This window comes from Miscanthus floridulus, chromosome 13 (genome assembly GCF_019320115.1).
Source record: "Miscanthus floridulus cultivar M001 chromosome 13, ASM1932011v1, whole genome shotgun sequence".
In the NCBI taxonomy this organism is placed as follows: Eukaryota; Viridiplantae; Streptophyta; class Magnoliopsida; order Poales; family Poaceae; genus Miscanthus; species Miscanthus floridulus.
Genome location: NC_089592.1, coordinates 24647961 through 24662189, shown reverse-complemented (window position 1 = coordinate 24662189; position 14229 = coordinate 24647961). Strand labels below are relative to the sequence as shown.

At 42.5% G+C, this 14229-nt stretch overlaps 1 long non-coding RNA gene across 1 annotated transcript in view; it reads left to right on the top strand.

Moving 5' to 3' along the window:
• The first annotated feature begins 549 nt into the window (after positions 1 to 549).
• LOC136500912 (uncharacterized) overlaps positions 550 to 14229 on the top strand; it is a 185893-nt gene continuing 172213 nt past the window's right edge. The window contains exon 1 of the long non-coding RNA XR_010770127.1: positions 550 to 576. This is a non-coding gene — a long non-coding RNA (uncharacterized lncRNA). The remainder of the gene's footprint in view (positions 577 to 14229) is intronic.

Below are 14229 nucleotides of genomic sequence, written 5' to 3'. Positions count from 1 at the left end.
CCATCATTACTTCCGTGGCGATGACATCTTACATATTAGTTTCGAAGAATTGCATCAACTATACCACTTGGACGCTCTGGACAAATCAATCATTAGCTCATTTTGTTTGTAAGTGATTCTTACTTTTATTTAATAAACTCACTTTCATGTGTACGTGTATATAATTATCCTCACATGTAACTTATATTTATATACAGATTCCAGATGTCAGAGCTCCAAAGAATACAACCAGTGTTGGCTTCATTGATCCTTATATCGTATTCAAAATCGATATTATTGTCAAGGAGCACTGGGTATCTGAAGCACAGACGAATATCATGAGGTTCTTCGTGAAGCAGCACGACAAGGACAACAATACTTTTCCCATACAACTTTGAGTAAGTGTTAATAATAATGTAGTCTACACATTTTATGTAATATCAATACAACTTATATGCATGTACGTGTGTGTATAAACCAATGCAGGTTTCACTGGATACTCATTGTCATTGAGTTAAACTCAAGTCGGTTAGTAATCTTGGACTCATTGAGAAAAGAGCGGGCACTATACCAAGATATGATAGACATTATCCAGGGGTAATTTCGATCTCTCGCGCACAACTATTATTGAATAGACTTTGCCATAATTTATTAACGATCGTACATTATTGGTCGCACAGGGTTTGGAAAGAGTTTATTCGGCAACATCGCAAGGATTGCAAGGCACCACTTAATGTAGTTGAAATACCAGTAAGTTGTACTATATATACTTCCCCACGTGTTTAATTACTATATCGTACCTCAATTTACTGTGTGAGATGATGAGAATAATCTTCTTCTCGTACAGTGGTGTTTGCGGCAGGAACCAAGGTAATAACTTATGTGGATACTACGTTTGTGAATTTATCACTGCACACATAAGAAGAACTCCTGAAGATGTCCTCAGAGTACGTATATATCAATTTTTTATTTATTTCTAAATGAATATATATATATATATATGTATTAATACTTTTCCTTTTATTTCAAATGCAAGACTGAATGGTTGAAACAAAGGGATCATGTAAAAAGACCATCTGAAAGCAGTTCAAGAGTCAATAGCAGGATTTCTTCTAGAAAAAGTGCTAAATCCCAACGGCGAGTTCTACTTTGATCCTAAGGAATAAATGATGTAAATTAAATGTTTATTGATATCATTATTTTCGAGAACAAGATTATGAAAGTGTTGTATATATACATATATATCTATAATATATATAGTTTCATACTTTATTCGAATATAATAATGCTCGAGATGAGAATTAGATGTAATTATATGCATGCGTGTATTTATATTAGCAGCGTAGAATACGTACATAAAAACATATTATATATTAAACAAATATGTGTAATTGAACTAAAAACAAATTAAACAAAAAAAAAGAAAAAGAAAAGGAACCTTTAGTCCCGGTTGGGGTTACCAACCGGGACTAAAGGGTGTGGCCACGTTTGCTCGGCTGGAGGGCCTTTAGTCCCGGTTGGTAACACGAACCGGGACTAAAGGTCCCTCTTTAGTCCCGGCTCGATGACCCGGGACTGAAGGTTCCACCTTTAGTCCCGGGATCGTTGTCCCGGCACGGTAACCGGGACTAAAGGACCGTTACCGTCCGGGACAACAAGTCCATCCTGTAGTAGTAGGTACATATTTAATATGATAAATATTAGTATTTTTTTATATAAATTTGGTTACACTGGTACAAAATATACAATCATTGTTGGATCCTTGGGAACCGACAGTGATAATACATAACTATCGGTTCGTGGCTGATATTACAACCAGCAATGATGCTGGGCTTCTACTGCCAGATATTGCCACTAACCAATAATGATAGTATTACTGCCGGATTTTCACATCAGCTAGCAGTATTCCTAGTACTCACACCAGAATTTCATCTCAATTCATATAAGTTCCTTCATGTCTGTCATCTCTCTCTCCCCCCCCCCCTATATCCTCTCCCTCCTGTTCCCCCTCTCTCCTACATCGTGGCAACGGCGGCCCTAGCACGCCAGCCCTAGCAGAGACACGCTCCCTGGCACGCATGGCTACGGCAGCAGCCTAGGTGTACGGCTACTGATACGAAGAATCCTCCTCTCTGTCCCCTATATGGGAATCGATCTGTCATTTGATTTGATATGTGATTTGTTCATGTCCCCCTCTCTTTGACGTGGATGAATCGATGTCTGATGTGTTGATCTCTCCCTCTCTCCACCTGCACAGGGGTCAACACGAATGTGGCCGGTGGCAACGGCACGGGTAGGGACTGACGGCTCGGGCGGGGCTGCTATTTTCTTATTTTTTTTGTTTTGTGAAAATTGGTATCACTAGGTGAGCAACCAGTAGTAAATGGTCTGATCTATTATTGTTGATTGCTCATTGCCTGATCAAAAATTCTAGCAATGAAGACCGGTTTGGAATCGTCAGTATATGCCATTTCTGGGGTAGTGTAATTAAGTTCAAAATGGTTTGACTTACCTGTATATTAAAGCTACGTTCTTTCTATGAATAAAGGGAGTATAAACATTTTTGTTTGGGGACCAGCCTTTGCGACATGGAAATAAGGCATGAGGTTGTCGTGTGGCCACACCCACACGAGAAATTCATGCGGAAAATATTCTCCGTCCACCGTGCTCTCGCTGCTCGCTTGGGAGTTCATGGCTAGCTAGAACGTGCGTGGATGACCAGCCATCAGCGTACGGTACCTTGGCCATTCATTTTGCATCGAGATCTGGGCAGCTGATTTTGTATAGTGCTGGGCAGCTGATTTTGTAACTGTCTCTACGTTGTGGTGCCTGCATGTAAAGCGTTTGTACCTGGAAGTGAATGTACGTATGTGTTGCTTAGGTATATTGGCTGATGAGGCGATGAGTAGGAGTCTGGGCCCTGGCGTCGAATTTCTTTTGTGGTGTGTGTGACCTGCAGAAAATGACATGAGTTACTGGTGGATGGCGAAAAGAACGACACTAGTGGCTAGCTAAGCTTATTGTTACGTGTCGGCAGCTGCAGCTCTGCGTTTAAAACGTGAAGCATATTGATGTCCAAAAATGAGTGGACGACATTCATTCCGTGCAACAAGTAATAGTAGTACTAAACTAGTGGCAGCTAAACCATAGATGGCAACTGAGGAAAAGACGGAGATTCAAGCAGCTCCACAGGACGAGGACGTGCATCACAGCAAGTAGGATAATCAACGACGAGCTCGTTTGAGTAGCGCAATGATGGTCAGCATACCCTACACCCACAGCATCGAAATAGTGTTAAGAGGCAAGTTGCTAAAGCAAGAGATTACCGATAAACTATATTAGACTGTAAAACTTTGTCAAACAACATTAGTAAGCAATTCGATGCGTTATCCGAATAGTTAGTTGGTAAAGAGATGTTGGTCGGTAAAACTGTATACCAACGCCATTTACAATGACTGAAAGGAGGAATCGGCAAAGGTCTGTACTGATGGATGGTAAGTCGTATATAGTGGCTTACTGACTCTAACAAATTTGTTATTTTTGGGCTATGATATAGTAGTCGTAGACTAGTAGCTCATTTAGTCAAGTTCTTTACGATGTCTATGACTATACAAATTATCATATATTTGGCTAATTGTTCTTTCAATAATAGACGATATATCAGTTGACAGTGAAATAACGACTATGACACCATTGTTGATATTTATATTATTTTTTAATTGTGTGTTATAAGGATAGCATATACACGTGGTACCTTATAAAGGTGAGATGAGAAGAAGTGCGTGACATGTATTGTATTTTGAAAAAAAAATACAACCTTACACCATCGGCATTCAGGTCCCTACTTGCTGCTTTTGCTTGTTCCATTAGGCCGATAATTCAAAGAAAATAGTATCTGCATTTATGATTTCAAAAAGGTATCATCTCAAAATATATTTCATAACTTATATAATGGTACATATTTAATATGATAAATATTAGTATTTTCTTATATAAATTTGGTTACACTAGTACAAAATATACAATCATTGTTGGTTCCTTTGGAACCGACTGTGATAATACATAACTACCGGTTCGTGGCTGATATTACAACCAGCAAGGATGGTGGGCTTCTACTGCTAGATATTGCCACTAACCAATAATGATAGTATTACTGCTGGATTTTCACATCAGCTAGCAGTATTCCTAGTACTCACACCAGAATTTCATCTCAATTCATATAAGTTCCTTCATGTCTGTCATCTCTCTCTCTCTCTCTCTCTCTCTCTCTCTCTCTCTCTCTCTCTCTCTCTCTCTCTCTCCCGTATATCCTCTCCCTCCTGTTCCCCTTCTCTCCTACATCGTGGCAATGACGGCCCTAGCACGCAGGCCCTAGCAGAGACACGCTTCCTGGCATGCATGGCTGCAGTAGTAGCCTAGGTGTACGGCTACTGATACGATGAATCTCCCTCTCTGTCCCCTATATGGGAATCGATTTGTCATTCGATTTGATATGTGATTTGTTCATGTCCCCCTCTCTATGATGTGGATGAATCGATCTGTGATGTGTTGATCTCTCCCTCTCTCCACCTGCACAGGGCTCAACACGAATGTGGCCGGTGGCCACGGCACGGGTAGGGACTGACAGCACGAGCAGGGCTGCTATTTTCTTCTTTTTTTGTTTTGTGAAAATTGGTATCACTAGGTGAGCAACCAGTAGTAAATGCACTACACCATGATCCACTTTTCCCTACAATTATGTGTTGGTAAATCAAGGGTTTTCCCAACAAGTAATGTGTTGGCAATTCTTTACCTTTTTAGCGTCACTTAAAGTGTCGGCAATAGTAATATAAGGCTACAACTTATATGTCGGCGTTTCTCCTTCCAACGCATAAAGTGTCGGCGAAAGTTTTTAGACCAAAAAAGTGCCGTCCTAGCCTACCTAAACCACTGTCGAAGTGTCGGCGAAGGGGTACGCGCTGTGGGCGGGTGACCGCGCGCCAAAACAGTACTGTGCGCGGGAGCTAAAAGGCTAAACATTTTTTTTGATCGAGAAAACGCTAAGTTGAGGCCACTTTCTGCCAACCCTTCGTACGTCTCTTGCTCCCTTCCCCTTTTCGCTGTCGGGCGCCGCCAGGAGCCGCTGCCAGAGGCTAGTACCCGACACCCCTGACGCCCAAATCGCCGCCTCCCAATCCCGCCGGCGCCGCCTCCCAATCCCGCAGCCCAAATCGCCGCCTCCCAATCCCGCCGGCGCCGAAGTCATCCCTGGCCGGAGCCCCGCAACCTAGAGCAGTAGGCCCCCGCCGCCGAATCCAACGGACGGCGCCGCCCTAGCCCCCCATCGCCCTAGCCCGCCGTCACCCTAGCTCACCACCGGCCAGCAAGAGCGGTGCCGCCGCTACATCCCCATTCCCCTCCACATCCAAGTGCGTCATCTCCGCATCCCCTTCCTCTCATCCCCATTCCCCTGCGTGCTAGGGTTTCGGCACAACTTACTTTTTTTGTATTTTTTTTCTTGGTTGTAGAATGGAGTAGACAAAGGTGAGAAAGGCTACAAAGATTCAAGGTTTGGGTTGCTTGTCTTGCCCGCCATCTCTTCCCCTCTTTGGAGAATCAATTTAGATGTGATGTTTACTGCCTTAGTTGATTTTGCAGAGGAACCAGTAGGATTCAAGATTCAAGATCTTCTACTGTCATTGCTTGATTGGTATGCTTTCCTTTTCTTATGAACTTTGTCTCTGCATTTGGCTTAGAATTGCAGGTTGTGTGTGATCTGTGATGTGATGATTTGGTTTCTTAAAACTAGACTAAATTTCCCCTATAGTTCTTATTGATGGCTTGTGGTGAAATAATTTTTTAGCATCGAGTGTGGTGAAATTGATTTAATTTGGACAATTGTTTGGTATGATCTTTATTTTTTTGTTGAACAACCCAATCTGAACTAATGATTTTTTATTTTGGGAGTAATATTTCACTATTTTGACACTGCATTTTGTAAAAGGTGCGTCATGGATAAAACATGGATGGATCAGCCTAGGTACATAATAAACCTATGACCATATACTAGAATCTGCATGCATAGGGTGTTTGGTCTGATATCTTGATCATCATTTGTAGGCAAACCCTTGTGTATAGAGAAGGAGTGGATATGTTTTTTAGAGTTTGCCTTTAGTAATTCAGCAAAAGGAAATCAGATTTTGTGTCCCTGCAAGGCATGCAAGAACTCTTGTTGGAGGGTCCGTAGTATTGTACTTGAGCACTTGATATGTGAGGGATTTACAGATGAGGTATATAACATGGGTGAATCATGGTGAACCTAGTTCCAGTTTGTTCACAAATAGCACGCAACATGAAAGGGTAGAAGTAGGGGACCTAAATGAAGAGGATGACATTTCTGGTTTACTTCAAGACATAGCTGGGGGTTTAGATGTCCAGGGGGACTTAGAAGTAGACAACACGAAGCAGCACGATGAGGATATGGAAGCTTTTTACAAAATGGTAGAAGATGCTGGCAAGGAGCTATATCTAGGTTGCAAGTACTCGAAGCTACGTTTCATTGTAAGATTACTGCATATCAAATTCGTTGGGCGATGGAGTAACAAAAGCTTCGACATGCTATTATAGTTACTTAATGATGTCTTACCTGAAGAGTCATCACTTCCAAAAAACTTTAATGCTGCTAAAAAAATGGCAAAAGGTGTAGGACTTGGTTACGTGAAAATTCATGCATGTGAGAATGATTGCATACTATTTTGGAAGGAGCATGCGAAGAAAGATGTATGTCCAAAATGTGATACTTCAAGATGGAAATCAGAAAACAGTAGTCCTAGTGGAAAACATGTGCATAGGGTTCCTAGGAAAGTTCTGCATTACTTCCCTATAAAGAAAAGGCTGCAATGGTATTTTATGTGCTAAAAAACAGCAAGTGACACAAGGTGGCATGATGAAGGACGCACACAAGATGGTTTGTTGAGGCATCCTACTGATGCTCCTTTCTGGAAAGATTTTGACTCTAAGTATCTAGTATTTTCATCAGAGAGTCGAAATCTTAGACTAGCTGTAGCTAGCGATGGCTTTAATCCTTTTAGGACCATGAAATCGACTTATAACATTTGGCCTGTTATTTTGATCCCATACAACCTTCCACCTTGGAAGTGTATGAAGCAATCAAATTTCATCCTATCCTTGTTGATCCCTGGACCTAAGGCACCTTGTGGTGATATGGATGTCTTTCTTGAGCCGCTGGTGGATGATATGGTAGAAATGTTTGTTCACGGTGTAAGAACATATGATGCCTCTAAGCGTGAACCCTTCCAACTGCGTGCTGCCATAGTTTGCACCATATTTGATTTTCCTAGGTCTAGGTTATTTGGTGGCATGTGTCACTTCTGGCAAAGTTGCATGTCCTGAATGCCACTTAGATACATGTTCTTTCCAACTAAAAAAGGGAGGCAAGTGTGTCTACATGGGCCATCGTAGATTCTTAGATGCCGAACACAAGTTTCGGTTTGATGCAGATTCATTTGATGGTACCACAGAACTTAGGCCAGCACCTAGACCTCTTAGTGGAGAGGAAATATTGGAGCTGACAGCCAATATATGCACAACCTTCGGAAAGGACCCAGTAACCAAGAAGCCAGGCAAGCGTCAGTGCAATCCAACTACAGAGGAGCCATCCAAGCGAAAACGCAAGAAAGTTAATGAGCCACCAACTGCCCCGTCCATATGAAGGGGTCACCACAATTCTAGAGGCTCGTGGGAGATGCATTGCTTGGCCATATGATAGAGTAATGGTCTAACCTCTTTATATTCTTGAAGGATGACAAGAAGTCTCAGTATGCTCTTAGTAATATATTTGTTTTCTACTAGATGAAGGATGACAAGAAGTCATTGCAGCAGTCAAAAGGTGGTGGCACAGCTTGAAGGTATTTTACTTGAACATTTTGATGTATATATTTAGCTAGCAGAGGAAGCCATAACTATTTGTTAATTGCATTGGTTAATTGCAACCGTTCAAAAAATAGTTATTCATGTATGCAAAACCTTCTCCATGCTCCTCTCAAGCTCATGTAGATACTATTGCACTTGACGAAGTAGCTAAGGCTGTAACTCACATGAGCATACTGAGACAGATAAGGTCTCTGGCTCTCTGCTCAGAAACATACATCCTAGTTTGTAGCATGTAAATCTTACTTTCAAGATATTGTACTTCTGCAATATGCATGTAGCACCCAAATGGAACACATGACAGCATATGAGACAGTTTGGTTCTGTAATAGGTCCTTTACCAGCTAGAGTACAGTCGGGATCACCTGACCGAGCGGGAATAGCTTCTAGTTGATCTTGCTCTGTATCTGATCCCACATTTATCTCGCGTTTGACTTCTTGATTTGCTCTGTGAGTAGTGGCATGTGTCATTTTGTTTTGTGGGTGCCATTCGATTAGGTGCTACGCGGGTATAGTCAGGTGTCTGCCTTATTTCTTTGGCTGAACACAGTTACATGCCAGGGATATGTAATCTGCTCATCGTTACACATATTGCTTCTTGTAATGCTACTATGTGTTCCATTTGGGCAGTATATTTTTCTCCCATGAAAGTTTCATTGGGTCATAGTATTTATTTAAAGATGTATGATACAGTACTATGTTTTGTGTTGTCCGGTCATAGTCAGGTATCTGTCTTATACAATCTTGTGGTTGATACAGTTACATGACTGGTACACAGATGTCACTCATCGTTACTCATGTTGCCTTCACTTGCTTGTCATGTGTTACATCTGAGTGCTACATCCATTTAAGAGTGCTCTATATTGCTCTTGTATAATTTTGTCCACTATAGGTTAGAAATACCATGTGACCCAATAATATGGCTGCAATGTATTGTCCGGACTGCATACATATTATACTCGATTCTGAAGCATGTGTGAATTTGCTAATGATTCAGCTGGGACTGAACAAGTCTGCAGTATTCAAGCGTTTCCTTTGTGTAAATATGAAATAGTTTTTGCTTATTGATGATTGCATCTAGGAAGGAAGATGGCAAACTGGTAGTGGGTTATTGTTCATATTTTTACTCCACTTATTAGCTAGGGAACTTAACATTTGAAGTCCAAACCCATGAAATGTGTATGTCTGTTGCAGTGTTTTAAATTACGGGCTAAAGCATTTAGCGGCGCCTTCTGAAAAAAAAACACTAAGCATGCTATAGCGGCTGCTATAGAAGCGCTAAGGCATATAGAAGCGCTAAGCAAATTATTGCCAAAAGAAGTAAGGGATTTTCAGCAGGAAGCAATAAGGAGTCACATAGTAGATAGTAGTGACAATACACATAACACATAGGTGAGTAGGTGACACCCAGCCACTCACATAGTCACACAGTACATAAGAATTTATCAAGCTAAAGCTTAAACAATAAGTAGTTTAAGACTTGTCCAGCCATCTAGGACATAAGCAAATAGTCGAATAGCCAACCAAATTAGTGTAGAATAGCTAGCGGAAGACATAAGTGTCTACTGCCACATGGCCACATCACATTGGGCAGCATAAATAATGATTAATCACTTGATAATTGTAATATAAAGATCTGAACAAAGTCATAGAAGATGATGCAGATGGTGAATGCATGTCAAAATGGTGATTCTCATCTTCTGACTTCGCACTATGGCCAAGTTAGACTTTCCCCTGAAGGCCTGAAGTTTTCACTTGACTGTCCTGGTGATCGCAACCCTTCATTTGCTTTCGTGCCTTTTCTGTGGCTGGTGTATGCATTTTGCATGGGCAGTCTTCACCTTTCCAGGAGTTGAGGTGCATGATCCCAACAATATGGCGAGATCCACTTTGGTCCCTCTAACTCTTTTTTGCCTTTTGAACTAGAAGGGTCATGCTTTAGTTAAAAGGCTTTGCATGTGTGGATGTTCTAGTTCTGGGCATATATGGATTCTTTTTCATCTCTTGCTAATTTTACTGCAGTTCAGCTTGTAATGATCGTTCTTTCTTTTTTGAATATGTACTCATCATCTTTAGTCTACTGTTTGCTATTAGTGATATTTGTTACAATACAAGAGCATATATAATAGTTTAGTTCAGATTTGCCCATCACTAGTACCTGGGCAGTGCCCTTGTAGTAGTAGCTCATCCTGAGGCAAGTATGCCAGGAAAACAGAGCTTATGGAGTAGAAAACATAGCAATATAAATGTGTCAATTCAAGGTCCTCTTAGCTGCTGTAATATAAATGTGTCAATTCAAGGTGCCATCTACACATAGCAATATAAATGTGTCCCATAATTTTGGAATTTTGCATACTGTGCATTTCATATTAGGAGTTAATGTACAGAGCACATTGCAGTGATATTTCACATTTTTTCATGTTAGGTACTATGTGGTGTTGCAAGTATTTTGGATTGGCAAGCTTTTGAGGTTCGATCAAAGAGCTTGTTACATGTTCTGTAGAGTGGCAGCAACCATATGTGCACGAAGCTGGTGTTCAAGTATTTTGGAGTGGCAGCAACCATGGAGTGGCAGCAACCATATTTGGAGTGGCAGCAACGAGTGGTAGCAACCATGGAGTGGCAGCAACCATATTTTGGAGTGGCAGCAACCATGGAGCTTTAGTCATAATCCAATTAATACAAGACTTGTACTATGTCTATACATGTATGTAACTGACTAATCTATATCTTGGACCTAATATGGCTCTATGTACTTGACCATATATATATATATATATATATATATATAATATATATATATATATATATTAATATATATAATATATCAAGTTGGTGTATGTATGGAAGATCTAATATATTATTTATACAAAAATCAAGTGAATTTGTTCAATGTGATGCCTTCTATATGAGCAAAAGTGGATTTGTCAAATTATTTTAATTATAATTATATCTATGCAGTTTTGCCAATAGTTTTTTTTGCAAGGTATGGTTTGTAAAATACCTTGGAAATGGTTTGGCCAACATAACAAACTGTCGGCAAAGGCATTAACTGTAGGCGTAGGTCTTAACTGTCGGCAAAGGATCAACTGTCGGCAAAGGTTTCAACTGTCGGCGTAGGTAGAGCATTTGCCTACACTTAAAGTGTCGGCGATTCTGTTAACTGTCGGAAAAAATTTCGCCGACGGCTTCCAGCGCGACTGTTTCTAAACTGTCGGCAAAACTTTTCGCGGGAGGTTATCTGTCGTCAAAAGTGCCCTTTGCCTACAATAGAAAGTGTCAGGCAAAAGTATGTTGTGTTATAGTGATGGTCAGATCTATTATTGTTGATTGCTCATTGCCTGGATTTTCACATCAGCTAGCAGTATTCCTAGTGCTCAGACCAGAATTTCATCTCAATTCATATAAGTTCCTTCATGTCTGTCATGTCTCTCTCTCTCTCTCTCGCTCCCGTATATCCTCTCCCTCCTGTTCCCCTTCTCTCCTACATCGTGGCAACGGCGGCCCTAGCACGCAGGCCCTAGCAGAGACACGCTTCCTGGCACGCATGGCTGCAGCAGCAGCCTAGGTGCACGGCTACTGATACGATGAATCTCCCTCTCTGTCCCCTATATGGGAATCGATCTGTCATTCGATTTGATATGTGATTTGTTCATTTCCCCCTCTGTATGACGTGGATGAATCGATCTGTGATGTGTTGATCTCTCCCTCTCTCCACCTGCACAGGGCTCAACACGAATGTGGCCGGTAGCCACGGCACGGGTAGGGACTGACGGCACGGCCGGGGCTGCTATTTTCTTCTTTTTTTGTTTTGTGAAAATTGGTATCACTAGGTGAGCAACCAGTAGTAAATGGTCAAATCTATTATTGTTGATTGCTCATTGCCTGATAAAAAAATCTGGCAATGAAGACCGGTTTGGAACCATCAGTAAATGCCGTTTCTGGGGTAGTGTAATTAAGTTCAAAATGGTTTGACATACCAGTATATTAAAGCTACATTCTTTCTATGAATAAAGGGAGTATAGACATTTTTGTTTGGGGACCAGCCTTTGCGACATGGAAATAAGGCATGAGGTTGTCGTGAGGCCACACCCACACGAGAAATTCATGCGGAAAATATTCTCCGTCCACCGTGCTCTTGCTGCTCGCTTGGGAGTTCATGGCTAGCTAGAACGTGCGTGGATGACCAGCCATCAGCGTACGGTACCTTGGCCATTCATTTTGCATCGAGATCTGGGCAGCTGATTTTGTAACTGTCTCTGCGTTGTGGTGCCTGCATGTAAAGCGTTTGTACCTGGAAGTGAATGTACGTATGTGTTGCTTAGGTATATTGGCTGATGAGGCGATGAGTAGGAGTCTGGGCCCTGGCGTCGAATTTCTTTTGTGGTGTGTGTGACCTGCAGAAAATGACATGAGTTACTGGTGGATGGCGAAAAGAACGACATTAGTGGCTTGCTAAGCTTATTGTTACGTGTCGGCAGCTGCAGCTCTGCGTTTAAAACGTGAAGCATATTGATGTCCAAAAATGAGTGGACAACATTCATTCCGTGCAACAAGTAATAGTAGTACTAAGCTAGTGGCAGCTAAACCATACATGGCAACTGAGGCAAAGATGGAGATTCAAGCAGCTCCACAGGACGAGGACGTGCATCACAGCAAGTAGGATAATCAACGACGAGCTCGTTTGAGTAGCGCAATGATGGTCAGCGTACCCTACACCCACAGCATCGAAATAGTGTTAAGAGGCAAGTCGCTAAAGCAAGAGATTACCGATAAACTATATTAGACTGTAAAACTTTGTCAAACAACACTAGTAAGCAATTCGATGCGTTATCCGAATAGTTAGTTGGTAAAGAGATGTTGGTCGGTAAAACTGTATACCAACGCCATTTACAATGACTGAAAGGAGGAATCAGCAAAGGTATGTACTGATGGATGGTAAGTCGTATATAAAGGCTTACTAACTGTCGGGTTAAATCCAGGGATCCCCAATGGACCCGCTTCCCAAGCAGGCGGCACAGTGACAACTCGCACCTGAGCCGGCCCAGATATATAATGACAGGCTGAGACCACGATCCTGTCCCTGACCGAAAGGCCTGGACAAGGTGGGACCAGCAGTTCGACTCCGACCAAGGATTCGCCAGACCTCTTCTCACTGTTGTTTCCTGACCGACACGGTCGGGACCGACTGGGAACGACTGACCGGGGATCAGGCGGAGCAGATAAGGTAAGGCGCTCAAGTCAACCGCAATACCGAGGACCGACCCTACTATGCCCTGCGCACCTGCAGAACGGTGCCACAAGGCCATGCCAGACGGGTACTATACAACCTTCCAGACGCGTCAGAGCGCAAACAGTATTGTGGCGCTGACATTTGCCGTACCAGGCGTAACACAATAGAGCCTGCCAGATGTGTCCATACATAAACAATATTGTGGGCGCCGACGATCGTCTCGTACCCAACAGCGTGGGCAACAAGACTAGGTAGCACACATATACACTCTCTTTCTTTCTCTCTGACTTGTAAGGCCATCCCTTTCAACTATAAAAGGGGATGCGCTCTCTCCCAACAAAAAGAGGCTAGAGGACTCGGGCACTCAAGGACCTAAGAACTCGAACAGCTCAATAGCTCTAGAATTCGAAAGCTACACTGAGCATACGCTCCAATACTTAGCGCACATTAGAGCACCTGTCACTCTCTTCCATTCGGTTCAGAGTCTGACCAGGAATTTAACATCCCCTTCTCATTTCTACTCGTTTGTTACCCCACAGCAAACTTCGAGCACCTGGGCTCACGAATAAAGTCACCGACCGACTAAAACAGGACGTATGGTATGTTGCCTGAACCAGTATAAATCATGTGTCATTGAGTGCTAGGCCATATCCGATCATAATGCACGGTAAAACTATAAATATTTACTTGTTGGTCACTTTTCGTAGTGACAGTTGGCGCCGTCCGTGGCGGAAGACGTCGTGCGTTCACCCTTTTGGTCATTGGATGGCCCACCTTTCCTCCATCTTTGGCATGGCAGGCTCAAGCGATATGATTCGCTTCCAAGGTCCCACCTATTGGGATGTGGGTTCCTCCCGTCTTCGAGCCGCTCTAGACTTTCCTCTTCGAAAGCGTAGACTTCGTCGCCGGCTAGCTCGGCGTACTCCGCCTCCACGAGGAGGCGCTCATCTCAGTGTCCACTGGAGGAGGAGCGCCCTCCACCGGCCTCGGGCCACTCGACGACCTGAACGTCGAGACACTTGCGCTTTGTCTTGAGCCCATGCTAGGCTCAAACCCCACAGTGAGTGATGTACATATTGTTCTTTGCT